The sequence below is a fragment of the Lagopus muta genome, chromosome 27 (genome assembly GCF_023343835.1).
Source record: "Lagopus muta isolate bLagMut1 chromosome 27, bLagMut1 primary, whole genome shotgun sequence".
Lineage (NCBI taxonomy): Eukaryota > Metazoa > Chordata > Aves > Galliformes > Phasianidae > Lagopus > Lagopus muta.
The window spans coordinates 724203-739128 of NC_064459.1; the positions used below are offsets into that span (position 1 = coordinate 724203).

At 40.4% G+C, this 14926-nt stretch overlaps 2 protein-coding genes across 3 annotated transcripts in view; one reads left to right on the top strand and one right to left on the bottom strand.

Moving 5' to 3' along the window:
- The window catches only part of ANXA4 (annexin A4), a 493965-nt gene that overhangs the window by 375706 nt on the left and 103333 nt on the right, over nucleotides 1-14926 (bottom strand). The gene's annotated exons all lie outside the window — the stretch shown is intronic.
- LRRTM4 (leucine rich repeat transmembrane neuronal 4) overlaps nucleotides 1-14926 on the top strand; it is a 433443-nt gene that overhangs the window by 62661 nt on the left and 355856 nt on the right. Inside the window, exons 2-3 of one of the 2 annotated variants that reach the window (XM_048928296.1) lie at nucleotides 12036-12085; nucleotides 13400-13495. The gene's annotated coding sequence lies outside the window, so the exon portion shown is untranslated. The remainder of the gene's footprint in view (nucleotides 1-12035; nucleotides 12086-13399; nucleotides 13496-14926) is intronic. The other variant, XM_048928295.1, reaches the window with a different exon arrangement.

The window sequence follows — 14926 nt, forward strand, 5'->3', positions numbered from 1 at the left end:
ATAATAGGATGCAGCCCCATTCATTCTCAGCTCGCTGGCTGGAATTTAGCCCAGCCATGGATGAGGTACAACACATTGGCAGGGGCAGTATGAGGAAGCTGGGACCAATGATGCTCACACTGTACCTGCTTTGCAGATAAACAACACATCTATTTTCCCACTCTGCCAACTCAACACCTTCAACAGCTGCACTCAGGAAATAATCTGGAAATCGTCTATGTTTTATAAGCGTTGGGATTGCAGTATGAGCCAGGAGTTCTGCATCCAGCCCTGTATTTTGAGCAAACTAGCATTTGCAGCGTGCTTTGGGGAAAGGATGCTGCCCTTGTGGATTTATGTATGAGTAGGAGAGAGACTGAAATCACAAGCTCCCTCTGTATGAAGCGATGTCGTTAAGCTGATACATGTAGCACAGGATTGTGTACTAATAGACTGATGCTAGTAAAGGAAGAAAGCAGAAATAAGCGAGGATGCATCATAGCTTCATTCACACTGCAGTCTCTAGCTGCAGATGCATTGGCAGAAGAGATTAAGGCCTGCTAATGCACCGACAAGCTCTCTCATCGTTTTCTTATCCAGTATGTTTGGTCAAGTGCCTATCGTATAGCTGCTCCTTCTTTATACTCATTCCAGTTTAAATGACCTGGATTAGTTGAAACAAATCTAAATAACAGGTTTGTTAGTCCTTATACTTGGACTGGAAAAAACCTTGCGTGTTCCATTAATGTCACAAATCCAAGCAGGATTTTGTGAGTGGGAGGTTATGGATGGATGGAGAGAGCTGAAATCGATACCCTCTGAGCCACTGTTCCACCCCAGAGGAACAGTTGTGCTTCTAGGAGAGCTACAAGCTCAGGTTCAAGAGCAACAGCTGCTTTGCAGTGTTCTGAATGCTTATTGCAAGGTGAAGACAAATTGTTCCTTGTGATGTCAAAGGGCGCCAGGCGTCTGTTAATCCATGCTGGTACAAAGGACTCCTACTGGAGCTTGAAGTGATGTTTTGCACTCTTTGCATGATGCTTTCACTCTACAGAAGGCAAAGGCAAAAGCAGGATCCAGCTGACCAATGCATTTCTCAAGTCCAGACAAGAAGCAAGGTGGCAGCAGCAGCTAAACGTTCATTCCTCAGCCGATAAAGTCTGAAATTTGTTATCTCTTCTGTGCCTGCAGAACTTCCAACCAACCATAAAAAGTTCAGGGGTGTCAGAGTTAAGATCTATGCTCTAATCAAGAGGGATGTCTCCTCAGAGCTCTAATAGTTGCCAAGAAACTACTTTTGCAAAAGTGGAAATCTCTAACCACTCCTAAAATAATTGGCTGGATGGACACGGAGTGACCTAGCTGTGCTCAGAAAGATTTCCTGGAACAGATGATGAGATACCACCGTAAGGAGTGTGATGTAAATACACAGATAGATGTTGCCAACCAAATGGGGAGTCTAATTGGATTTAAATCCTTCTTGTATAGGAAAAGTAGCATGGATTCCTGGCTAACTGAATAGATATTGAGGAGTGCAGGTCCAGTGACTTCAGCTTTTTAACTCTCTCTCTGGACTATAATACTAGCAATTAATTCTCTACACTTTTAAAGAGAGTCTCACACTATATTGATCTTGTCTGTTTGGACTATAAATTCTTCAGTGCCTGTCTGTCATTAGGCATTTGCAGGGCAGGGTGGACCTCTCACATCATGTCATACAAATCATGCTGACGTGTATCAGAATTGATTCTTGTGATTTCAAGAACTTTTGTTCACATTTGCCCTTCCTTTCATGAAGGCAGGTGGTTAGTCAGCTCTCCTGCAGCTGGCTTAGCTGCAAAGGGAAGTGTTGATGGGGAGCATTTCATGCTTGCTGAATGCAGGTACAAGGCTTGGGTGGAAGCAGAGCTAGGCTTTGGTATTTGGTTGTTTCTGTGTGTATTTGCATTGTTTAATGGGCCAGCTCACTGTAATTCTTCCAAACTTGCTCTTTTGGAATTCCATGGAGTTGCATCAGCTGAGAATCCCACCCTGTATGTGGGTATCTGGCAGCTGCAGCATCATGAACCTGAAACAGGAAAATAGAAGAGAATTCTCCGAGTGAAAGTTGTCTTGGGTAAACCAATTCCACCTCTCCAGGTAGCTGACACTCATTTTACATGAAAGATTCCTTTATTTCTAAAGGAAGTATCTGTATCTGAGACAGTCTGCTATTCTGTATTGACTTCCTGGGGTTGGGAGGAACATCATGGTTTTTAATTCACTACTCCTTTCCTTTCCTGTGTTTACAGAAGCTTAAAATCAAACTTAACTGATCTCTGCCAAAATTCAGAATCTTAGAATCATAGAATCATAGAATAGTTTGAATTAAAAGGGATCCTTAAGATCATATAGTTCCAACCTGACTGCTGTAGGCAGGGACACCTCTCACTAGACCAGGTTGCTCAAAAATCCCCAAATGCTTTCTTTTTAATCCTACGATTTTGGGGAATCTGGAGTTTGGTGAGTTAATAGGTTTTATTATCTTGGATGTCTCCAGTCATCCCTCAACTACTGCCATGCTGATCTCTTGCCCTCGACTTTGTGGTGTATAGAGCCCCATTTTTTAAAAAGCAAAAGCAATTTTACTGTAGTCTCCATGATTTAAAGCTTTGTTCCATGCTAAAACACAAAAAAACTTCTCAAGATTTAGATGCTGTACCAGCTTTTACAGCATGGGGAATTCAGGCTCGTACTTCTAGCAGACTTTTGCTGCTGCTGTTGACCAAAGTTGCACAAGAAGTTTGTGTCAGTGAAGAGATGTGCTGGACTGGAAGTGGTTGGAGCTCTCAAAGTGGTTGCACAAGCTGTAGAAGAGATCTCCAGCATCATGCCTTGACAGCTGCTGAGTCATTTAATTTAACGCCTCAGTCAAGGTCCTGATCGTCTGGAGAAGGCATTTGCTTGTAGTCAAATCCACTACAGTGATATTTTTTAGTGCCATAGCATAAGCATTCAGAAGTGACCTAAAACTTGAGCAATCTGAATGTGAACATAAATAATTAAGTAATTATTTATAATTATTTAGTAATTATATTATTATATTAATTATATAAATAAATAATTCCCTCTTCCCCCCCCCTTACCATTGAAAGTTTTCCACGCTAATAAAAATTAGCTTAGAAGAATTACTGAGTAATTTCAAGTACCATAAAGTAGCTGTTGTGAATAAAAAGTGTTGTAACTGCAGAGCCTCAGCCCAGTTTACGTAGGAATGAGTTGTTGTCATTAATTATCACTCTATTTTATAGTTATTGCCTGTAATTTCAGACTTTAAATATTCTAAAGCATAAACAATTCTAATTTAATTATGGGGTGAGAATTGTTGAAATTTGCATGCAGGGGAAGAAACCGTTAATAAAGTTTATTCAAAGAGAAACTTCTAATAACAGTTAGCATTTGCCTACATTTCTGTCATGGAATTAACCGTTCTTCCTTAGCTTAGGCCAATTATTTACAAAGAACAGTCGGCACAATCTGTATTAATCATTTAGAGATGCAGAAGGCTAGAGAGCTGTCTGATCTGTCTGTACTGAGCAGCCACAAAAAACATTGCCCTGGTATCATTTCCTTGCATCGAGTTCATTTACCTGTTTGCACTCAAGTGCAGTGTCAGAAGAACTGCTTTGAGCTTTGGGATAATCCAAAACATGATTCTGTTGTGGAAAGTATTACGTGGTTTTCTGTTGAAAGGTTACATCTTTAGTATCGCAGAATGTTCTAGAGAGGGATAAGATCATTCCTTGTGCGTTTTATGAACTTTTGGTTGTTCAAATGAGGCAAGCACAATAAGAATCGCTTCTAAGGGGATTGAGTGCATCCTCAGTGAGTTTGCAGATGGCACTGAGTTGAGAGGAAGTGTCAATCTGCCTGAGAGTAGGAAGGTCCTACAGAGAGACCTGGGCAGGCTGGTTGATGGGCTGAGACCAATTGCATTGAGGTTCAAGAAGACTAAGGGCCGGGTCCTGCAGTTTGATCACAACAATGCCATTCATTGCTGCAGGCTTGGGGTAGAATGGCTGGAAGCCTGTGCAGAGGAAAAGGATCTGGGAGTGCTGGCTGACACTCAGCTGAACATGGGCCAGCAGTGTGCCCAGCAGGCCAAGAAGGTCGATGGCATCCTGGCTTGCATCATCAATAGTGCAGCCAGCAGGAGCAGGAGGTGATCCTCCCTATGTACTGGCACTGGTGAGGCCTCATCTTCAGTGCTGTGTCAGTGCTGGGCCCCTCACTGCAAGAGAGATACTGAAAACCTGGAGCGTGTTCAAAGAAGGGCAGTGGAGCTGTGAAGAGTCTGGAGCACAAGTCTTATGGGGAATATCTGAGGGAACTGGGATGTTTTAGTCTGCAGAAGTCTCAGAAGAGATCTCATATCTCTCTACAACTGTCTGAAAAGAAGTTGTGACGAGGAGGGGTTCTGCTCCCAGGTAACAGCAATAGGATGAGAGGTGATGGCCTTAAGTTGCACCAGGGGAGATTTGGGTTGGATATTAAGAACAGTTTCTTCTCAGAAAGAGTGACAGTGCATTGGCACAGGCTGCCCAGGGAGGTGAAGGAGTCACTGTCCCTGGAGGTGTTCAGGAACCATGGAGATGTGGCACTTAGAGCCATGGTCAGTTGGCAACCTTCATGACTCTGAGATTCTAAGAAAATGCTAGATAATGTTGAATTATATGTATGTAATAATGTTTAGATACATACAGTATTGGTTAAACATTCAATATATATAGAACTTCATAGAATAATGCTTAAATATTTACTGAAACAGTCCTTAGGATTTTACATCTATTTCCATCTCTTTTTCACTGAAATATTCCTGTTTCTCAGCACTCTATGTAGGTGACTATGAAGCTGGTTCATGGCTTGAATTATCTTGTTAGGAACAGTGTAGTGTCAGTCCCTTTCTTGTAGATGTTTCCGAGATAATTTTCACCTCTGCAACTAATTTTGTGTCAAAGCTTGTACATGCATATGATACCTAACAGCTTTTGAATGGAAATGAACTTTAAGTGGCTATTAACACAAATTGGCTTTGAACCTATAATCTGCAGATAAAAGACCCTTTGAGCTGTCCAGGTCTTGTAAGCAAACTTTCGCTCTGAATATAGATAAATGTAGAGAGTGATAAAATTTCAAATGCAATGACTAGGTTTATTTTTCTTAGGTTCTTGTTCCTATCTCCTATTTCCAAGCTCATATGCTGGATTGATCTGAATTCAGGCCAAAATAATTTTGTGAATATGTTTGTGAGACTTGTCTGGGTACCAGCCATTAGTGTGATGGTTTGAGTTCTACCTGGGAGCTGTATAGAGATGGGTGGTAAGGCTCTGAGAGCTGTGGGTGCCCCGTCCCTGGAGGTGCCCAAGGCCAGGTTGGATGGGGCCCTGGGCAGCCTGAGCTGCTGGGAGGCAACCAGCCTATGGCAGGGGGTGGAACTGGATGAACTTTGAGGTCCTTCCAACCCAAACCATTCTGTGATTTTCTAATCTCTAGTATGAATCTTTAAATCTGTGCCAAGGTGGTTGTCTGGTTCAGGTTGTTATTTGTATTGCAGGTCTGGCAACCGGAAAACATTCTGTATTCATTTATGTCAGTAGTGAGCCTTCTCCAACTTCACTGGCACTCAGATTGGCTCTCAGTGTGTAAACCATCCTGGTGTGGAGCTGTTTCAGTTTACTCTGAGATGAACTGATGCAGAGGCTTTTATGTTCTCACCCCTCTACCTAGGATACGGAGGAGTCTCACCCTGCACCAGAACCCTTATTCCTACAACTGCATATTGAGCATCTGTTGATGAATATGCTGCAAGGCTGACTTTGAAAACAAAAGGCCAGCTGTGTGCTTGTAAGTGTTTAGCAGACACTGAACCAGCAGTACATGACACAGAGCTGGGCTGCAGGGCTGGCTGTGCTGTGAGCACGTGGAGGTGGCAGTCACGTTTGGTTATACAGCATGAGGTCTGCTGCGTTCGTGTCACAGCATTCTGTTCCCAATCCTCTGCGAAAATGCACACTCCTTAATTCTGCCTGGCTGGAGGGGATCTGCGGGTGCCTTCTTTGTAAAAGTAATATTGATCTTTGCTAATCACGTGTGGCCACATCATTGTAGCGCACCGCTGCGGATCGCTGCTGTGCATTTCTTGCAGACCAAACGAGGGGGGGCTGCTGGTGTCACACCAGCTTGACAGGATCAAGTGACATTTTGTTGCCAAATGTTTTTTGGTTTTTCTTTTTTTCTGATGGAGGCAGGGTGGTTTCAAGGAAAGATCTAGCAGCCCATGTTTATTATTTGTATGTTCCTGCGACAAAAACTGAGCTGCCAAATTCAAGTGAGGAACAGAATTGCCCTGGAAATGAATATAGAAATTGTTTTTTGGGTGTCAGGTCAGTTGAGTTTCCTATCATACTTTTTCCATTACTCATTGTGTCATACAGTGTTATGCATTTAGCTAGCACTTGGTAGATAGGCAGTGTTATATATTAGTGTTACATACAAGCCGTGGTTGTGACAGCCCTTAATGTGATGATGGGCCAGTATTTGTTTTTCAGTATTCAGTACATTTTAAATACAAATCCATATCTGCTTTTATTTATTTATTCATTTTTTTTTTAAACCAGCATGATGGTATGCTCAGAATCCCTTATTTAGGATTCAGTTCCTCTCTTAATCGGGTTTCTTTTCCTTTTGACATAAGGGGAAGTAATAACTGATTGGACTTGATGACTGTCCATGGAGATATGTATAATGCTGTACCTGCTGCTCACATCTGGAACATTCAAAACTACTCATGTCCTGTCAGGCTTTGCTGATGTGACAGAAATGAGATTTATTCAGTTTGCTGCGTTCAGAAGTAGCTAGGTCAGATAGCATTAGACTTATCACGTGAAAATAATCCACAACTCATTAATAGTTTACCTTGAGTGGAGGAGAGGAGGTATGTGTGGCTACAATGGTGCATAATTATCAGAACTGCTTGTTGGTTCAGGAATGATGCAGTAAAAACTGCTTGGGCGTAGAAGCAAATGCTTTAGGCTGTGAATTCTCTAATGGGCATCTCATTGTCCTTTTTTAATTCATTAGGGTTTCATTTTGTGTATTATTTAAACTCTTAGGGCTCAGTATTTAACATGTTCAGTTCTTTTTATGGCCCAGTGAGGTGGTGGAGTCACTGACCCTGGAGGTGTTCAAGAAACGTTTGTATGTTGTACTGAGGGACATTGTTTAGTGGGAAATATTAGTGATAGTTGGATGTTTGGACTGGATAATATCTTGGAGGTCTTTTCCAACCATGGTGATTCTATAATTGTATGACTCTAATAGGGGCCACATAACCTTTGTTTAAGAACAAAGACAGCAAATAGAACAGCAACATGAGTGGAAACCGAATGAAAAGGAGTGAGGAACTCTTACAGTACTGGGGTTGAAGCAGCCAACTAAAATCCTTCGGTAGCATATCCAGGATTAAGTGAAGGGTCTGAACTGCACCGAGGAATGAAACTTTCATCTTAATTTCAGAACACTGGTAAGCTTTAAGCTCAAAACTTCTTAGCAAGAATAGTATGAAAAATCAACCGAGTGTTTTTAGTCACTGGGATGAATACACAGCAATTCTGTAGTAGAGGCATTAGTCAAAAGTTACTGTTATCTAGCACAAAGCGGGTTTGACAGAAACACGGGGCAGCTCGCCGGTTCGCTGCGTGCGTCATCAATCATTTCTCCAGGTCCTTCACACCCAACGCAATGTCAGTGTAACCATTACAATGTAAATGTGGCTATGCAAATTCCCAGAACCCTTATTATCAAATTCATTAGAGCCGTCCAGCCGCTGTGTAAATGGTCCTGATTGATCTTCAGGTGCTGCTAAATAGTCACGTAGATTTTTCAACTTGGAAATATTGCAGGAATTCAACCTTGTCCCCGGAACGTGGCCTCTTCTTGTTGTTTGCTTTCTGCAGTATTTCATGCTCCCTTCCCAAAATGAATGCTTGAGCGTGGTTTTTATCCTTTCCAAAACAGGAAAAATCAATGCAAGAGCCCACAATAGAGAAACCACTGGCAATAAAGCAGGATATATGCATTTTGGATAGAGAGGACTGTCAATAAGAAAATTGATTTTTGTTTCGGATATGCAACAACAGCAACAAATTACAAGATTATGTATAGCACATTCATTTTTTCTCGCTTCTCACTTCATCTGTTCTTGACTGTCACTGTCAAACTTATTGTGTGAAGAGGCATGTCAAAGGAGCAAAGAAAGCCCATGAAAAATGTTCTCATTTAAGCACGCACATGCTTTCTTTCATGCTTTACATTCAAAAAAGAGAGACTGCCAAATATCTCTTTTTTTTTTTTTTTTTTTTTTTTGTCAACTTCTCTTTACAGTATTCAAAGACTCAGTGATTTTGGAAGAAAAGTTTGATGCTTTTTTTTTTTTTTCCTCCCCCAAAGCTATCATCAGCTGGAAACAAGGTTTTAATTAGCTGAACTAGTCAATATGGGAGAATAACACCGAGCAGCCTGGACTGTGATCCAGCACAGTGCTGCTGTTTCCCACTTGCTGTCTAAACTCAGAGACAGTTGCAGGTGGTGATTCATATTAAACCTTGGGAGAGAACGTTAGATGAAGTATTATTCAGAATTCCTATCTCTTGGAGATCGACCTTTTCCAAGGTAAGGAAATCTAATTTGTTGGATTTATGTTGTTGCTAAAACAAGATAATGTTGTTTTAAAACAAAAATAGAAAAACCCCAATGTTGTGCTTTTAGGAATTTCCAGAAGGCTTGAAATCAGTCTCTGAAAATCCTCTCAGCTCTCGCAGATCTCAGTCCGTGGGCTGTTAGAAAAGGGAGCTGGGAAGCAATGAACGACAGCAGTGGTGCTGAGGTTTTTAGCCAGAATACTTGCATAAGGAAAAGGTCACATCCCAGACAGGCTGATAATATTTTTGTGAGTGGATGTGCAGAAAGGAGGATTATAAATAGAGCTTACAGCAGCAGCGCAGAGCACGGTGCTCAGGAACCAGGTCAGCACCCAACACCACAGGCACAGAAACCCCTCAGACCCACTCATCTTGCTAGCTGGCAAAAAGGTGCTAAATCATTGTATTTGGGAAGAAATAGGGAACACCTGAGCAAAGTTCACATTGTGAAGGGCTGCTGTGCCTGATGCAGACCTGGAGCAGCGCTCTCCTTCCTGCTGATTTAGCTGCTTTTTTCTTTTTCGTTTTACAGACTGAAGCTGCTAAAAGCAGAGCTCCTCCCTTTGCTCTTGCTTATACTTGCTTCACGATTCCCATTTTTATTTTATTTTTTTTTTTCCTTTTTTTCCAATTGCTTTATGAGGTTTAATGTTCTGTGGAAGGAGTAGGTGAAGCAGCAGCTGGATGTGTCCGAGCCACAATAAGTGTAAATAATTTTTGCTTTACTAGAAAATGATTGAGGGAGGAATTCCAAATGATCATTCAAATTATTGACACATGCTGGGGAGCTGTTTCACCTAAGGAAGGTTTTAGGTGTGGATCTGGTAGGGGATGGCAGCTGATGTATAAAGGAGAAGGGAATGGAGTGAAGGCTTTTTCTCCCTTTCCTTGTTAGAGTGGACTAAGCATTTCTCTGTCCTGCCCAACCAGAGCTGCAGTGCAGCCAGGTGTAGCTATGTGTATAGCTTAGGGATGAATCTTCTTCCACAGGATAACTCAAACAGGGGTTCCAGTTCCTCTCAGGCTTTAAGAAATATTGCTGATAAATAGTTTAATCCAAAGTTGATTACAGACAACAAGAAGCGTGCTGTTGAAAACATCTATAGAGGAATCTTTCTCTATAAAATTTTGGCATTATTTCTTCAATGTTAATAAATTTATGAAATGCTTTCAGGTTTTTTTGTTTCGTTTTGTTTTTTAATTTCCTTCAAATTCAGTGAAACTCATCACCTGTGATAGAGCACAAATTATGACACCTGCACTCAGAGACATTGAGAAAGCTCATGCAGAAGAGTTCCCATCCTAGAACCTCTTCTCCCAGTCAATAAAGACAATAAAAATAAGAAGCAGAGAGAGTTAATATTCTCTGTTTCCTTTTATTCTTTTTTCCAGTTGGTACAAGTCTGGTTACTTGGAACATAAATACCTTGCTCTTCATTTTTAGGAGGAGGCTTAAGTTCGGGTAGCAAATCACTTGTCCAAAAAATGTGTGATGTTAGCAGAAGTTCCTGAGAGTCCTATAGCTCAGAGAGCTTGCTTCAATGTCGAGCAAGGGTGAAACAAAGCTCTGGATACCAGCATTTTCTGAAGACAGTATTGCTTCTCTGGGTTAGAAGTGCTTATCCACTCGCTTTTGAAGGAATCATCCTATTTATGATGCTGTTTGTTTCCAAAAAGTGAGAAGTTCTTGCTTGTCTTACTTTGTTGTCGCTATTGCATTATTAGTGTTACTTGCAATGGGTCTTAAAGGCTTCCATATGCACAGTGCTGTATGAACATAGAGAGAAGAGTTGACCCCATCACAAAAAAATAACCCTAAAAATCCCTCCAGAGAACATCCTAAACAAAGAAATTGATGTTTAGTTCCAATGACATGGAGAATTGTTCGTGTCTGTATTTACATCTTCTGTATAGCTCAGAGTTTATCATTCACTGGGAAATGAGGTAGAAACAGACCCAGAGGACAAATTTGTTTATTTATGTAGTCCTAAAGAAACTTCTGGAGTGGGAATTGAGTACCTTTTTTGTTAAACCACTCAGCTGGAGCACTACTGAGTTTTGGTTCTGCCCAAAACTCTGCTTTGGCTGCTTGAGGCTGGTTCCTTCTGAGCATTACTTTTCTTAGTAGCTGGAGTAGAAGGCAAGTCGTCTGGTGTACATGAAGATGAATAGGGCTTCTTTATTAAAATATAAATAACAGCAAACATTTACATCTAACCCTGTTTCCTCGACCAGCAAGGCTTTGCTGTGGGCTTCATTTTTGGCTTGAACCTTGGACATGAAGCCAAAGATGGGTTTTGTTTTGGAACTTTCCCATTTCTCACGGTATGCTTCTAATATATCCCACAGGAAGCTCTGTGACCCATCTTTATGCAGCACTGTGCCTTGGGTAGAGCAGGAAGGAAATTTCTGCCATTCCAGTTTTCACGCTGTAAGAGAGCGTTTGAAGCTGCAATGAGTTTTTATTGAAAGGCTCTATAAAATGAAACCCAGCATGCCAAACGTACCAAAATATTAGTTTAACTGCCTGTTTACAGTCCCTCCATAAAAGAAAAAATATAGTCTATAAAAAAGACCTCCTGAAGCAACATTTAGAATAATGGAGGAGGGAGAGTATTGTTTAAACAGATGCCATAAATTTAATATGGAAACATTATTGCCACCCAGGTTTTTATTGATTGTATCTTTTCAAGTTACTTACCTAGAAATTTACTGTGTCTGTTTCCACTCTTAGTTAACTGAGATTTCCAGGGAAAAAAAAAAAAAAAGTTAATGAGTTATTAGTTAAGAAATGAAGGGGACAGGAAAGTGATGTAAAAAAAATGGAGCATCAGGCACAAATCATGACACAATTGTCTTTTTGTCTTTTTTTAAACATTCTAATGAGAAAAAATTAAGAGGAAGCAGCCTTTGTGACACAGCTGTTTGTTTTTTCCATTTTTGTTTTTATTTTAAATTTTTATTGTTTTCCCCCAGTTGCAGTGCAGTGGCCTCAGTTCTCTACTGGGCGATGTATTCCCTCCAACCTCTGATTTCCCTTTCTCCCTCCCGTTCTCAGACCTCCCTGTCCCCATGATGAATCTCTCTCTTGGAGAAGGAATGCAGTATTTCCAGGCAAAGTGATGCTGGGATTCTTGTCCACTCTTCAATGGCAAGAAGAGCGTTCATTTGCCTTATTTGCTTTATTTTTCACATCCAAGGCTTTGCTGGGTGTGTGCTCCACTCTTAATGATTGCTAGAAAGCAACACCCACAGAAATTGTTGAGATAACTGGTCAGTGTGTTTCTTGCATTCCTAAGAGCACTTGACTTTTGGCAGATCTCCAGCGAGAGGAGTCAGGAAGGATCCAGGACTGCTCTGTGACCAAGGTAAAGAATGAAAGGAAAGCCAACACAGCCCAGTGCCTGCCTGACCCTTCTGCACTGGTTCTCTTCAGGAAGGTATACCAAGAAACACTGATATCAGCACTGGTTTTGCCCAGTAGGCTGCTGGCTGCCTTCGGGGGCATGAAAACACATGGGAGCAGTGCTTCAGTGGTGCTGCCTGACGTTGGTGCTGGTGGGAGCAACCCCACAAAAATCAGCGTTGCTGCTCCTGTTTATGTCATCTTCGTATATATTCTTACTCTTTCCTTCACCCTGCAACTTTTGTTGACATCTGTGCTATGTTATTGATTTGATGCAGTTACGTGTATAAAACTTCATAACTACTCATTGCTATCTTTTATTTTTAAGGAGTTGATGCAAAATCTACTTCAGTAATTCTGTGCATTTGATCAGGATGCTGTAATACAGCGTTGACTTGGGAAAAAGGATTTTAGGTGTGTTCTTCCAACCTAAGGAAGACACAGAAGAGGAATAAAACATCTGGAGGTCCCTCTAATTCCATATTCACTTATGTAATGATCATCTCGTGCTATATCAGCATTTCTGAGCATCCTGAGTGTTTATTTCACTTGTTAGTTGTCTCAGCAATGGCAACATTATTGGGCATACATTGTTTTTTATGGGTTTTAATGCAGTAAATAAGATCTCTTCACCTTACAAAGGGTAACTTTTCAGTTGCTCAGACCTTGAAGTTTCTTGGTAGGCACCTAAGTGATGCACCTTTTGCATATAACCTAAAGGTTAAACTTTTCAGTCATCAGTTGTCTGGAAGGAGTTTGGTCCAAGGCTTGGGAAGACTGGCATGGTTGAATGTGGCATGATATAAATGAAGCTAGATTTCCTTGCTACGTGCAAACTGTACGTGTAAATAATTTCCTTTGATCTCTAACGTCCCTTCCAACCTAGGCCATTCTATGATTCCTTGATGTTCTGAGCAAACTCCTCACACACTGTTGATTTCAGACCAAACATAATTGTAAAAAAAAAATAAATGGAGAATGACTTCAAGTCATGACTTCAGTTCTAGTAAGCCTTCAGCTTCTCACATGCAGAAAAAAGTGCTGAATGGGTCATTTCCCGTGGTGGTTTTGTATGCGCTGAGCTTTGATATTAACTTTCATGTGAGGACAGGAAGTTACCTAGTTTGGAGAAATCTAATGACATCCTGTGTAGCATTAGTGAGTCATGAGCTGCTGCTTTCCAGGGATCTAATGGTATGTGTACACTGAGAGCCAAACTTCAGACAGGCATGTTCTTCATCCGTATTGTAATACAGTGACCTCTCTTTTCTTGCAGAAGTAGATGCATGCTCCTTGAAGGATGAATCGTTGGGCAAAAAACCAGCAATCTCTCCAACTTGTAGAAGGCTTCTCCATATCCGTATTTTTAATTGTAAGTTTGCTCTTCGTTATTTATTTCTTCTGCTTGGCATTAAACACTCCCTTGGATATTCATTATGCTACTGTAAAAAATGAATTTAATTGATGAATGAAGTCCTGGTTTGCTGCCATTGCCTTTCCCTCTTCCAATTCAAGGCTTTTGGTCTGTAACAGATGCATAGCCAAAGGACTAAATTCATCCTCATTCACCAGTTCTCTCGCAGCCTGATAGCTGTCACTTCCATTGCCAACCCGCATAAATGTTTCTAAAATTTTTAGGGTTTATATCATTTTCGACCTTGTAAACAAGGGATTTGGCTGTTAAAAGGAAAATATATGTAACGCATATGCAGTTATACCCACTTAGCAGCAGGGCAGATAAAACAGAATCTGTTCTATCGAGGGGAATCATTAATTTCCTTTTAGTTATGACTTCTCGTAGTCTGAAAAGCCATGGCTGAGTTTTATTCCATATACATCTTAAACATGAGCTTTGAGTGTATGTTTCATCAGCTAAAAATATATATTTTCTATTTTCTGGAGCAAAAATATGTCATAACAAAAATGTAAACAGAAAAATCTGAAATGTTTTGAGACTTTTTCTTTCAACGCTTATGCTTCAGTACTTTCCTAACACTTTTATATCTATTTCAATTGAAGGCTTCTGTGAGAAACATGGTTTCTTCCTTACATCATTTTTTATATTATTTTGATATGTGTTTTACTATAATATAAACAATACTAACATGATCTTAAAGATTCAATATATGAAGGGTATATTTACGTTATTTGTAGTGGCCTACCAACTCATTCTTTCCAGGACAGGCTTTATTTTGGATCTTTTTGAAAAGCAGCCTTATTCTAAATATTTAGTATACAGAGAGAAAGGGAAATCCGTTTTGCTATTGGAAAAAAGAATTTTTTTTTAGGATATGTAGTTCAGAACTCATCTTTTTCTTTGTTCATTACAGTCTTTGATGCTTGAATGGATATTGTTCCATCCTTTGCTCTTTTTCTTTCTCTCTTGCTCTCTTCTCAGATGTGCAAGGTATAAAAATTTTAGTATCTAATACATGTAGTAGCTCAGGTGTTGTACTATGTTGACCTTTTTAGTATTCCATATTTTGATTACCTGCTTATTCTTTCCCTACTGGAGGATTAGTGAGATTTTGAGCAAAAGAATGCAATGAGCAGGCGAAATAAACATCATGATGTATAGGTCAGAAAAGTACAACAAAAGCTACTGGTACAATTTGCAAAATATAGGAGGTGTCCAAATATTTGATACCTTCTTTTATCAACTTGGTGTGGAGAACAGCAGCTAAGAAGGAATAGACTGCTAGGGAAGGACAGCAAAAATGATGAAAAGGATTGAGGGCTTGATTCATAAGGGGAGATTAAAGTGGTAAAGTATGTATGGCTTGACTAAACAACTGTTAAGGAT